Source organism: Egretta garzetta, unplaced genomic scaffold, assembly GCF_000687185.1.
Source record: "Egretta garzetta isolate BGI_Z169 unplaced genomic scaffold, ASM68718v1 scaffold678, whole genome shotgun sequence".
Lineage (NCBI taxonomy): Eukaryota > Metazoa > Chordata > Aves > Pelecaniformes > Ardeidae > Egretta > Egretta garzetta.
The window spans coordinates 530-891 of record NW_009260409.1 but is presented as its reverse complement, the minus strand read 5'-3'; positions in this window follow the sequence as shown (position 1 = coordinate 891).

The following is a 362-nucleotide window of genomic DNA, read 5'->3' as shown; positions in this document are numbered from 1 at the left end:
CCCCATGGCAGGCCCGGGGCGTTGTGGGAGCCAGGATCCGGCCGTCCCCGTCCTCCTCGCGGACCTAACCCCAGATCTGGAGCCCCGGAGCCGAGGGCCGGGCTCCCGGCAAAGCACGGGGGGGCCCTGCACCGCCTGCGGGGTTGAGCCCCCCCAGTATCCTCCTGCGGTGGGGCCGGATCCTGCTCACCCAGGCTGGCTGGGGCCATCCCAGCCCTCAGCGCCTCAAAGCCTCTGTCGAGGTAGCAAGAATTTAATGAAAAACCAAGAAACCACCATGTCCGGCGAGAGCGGGGGGCACCTTCAGGGACCCCCCTGGCTCTGCCTCCTCCAGCCCCGGCACCGGCAGCCGAGCGGCACCC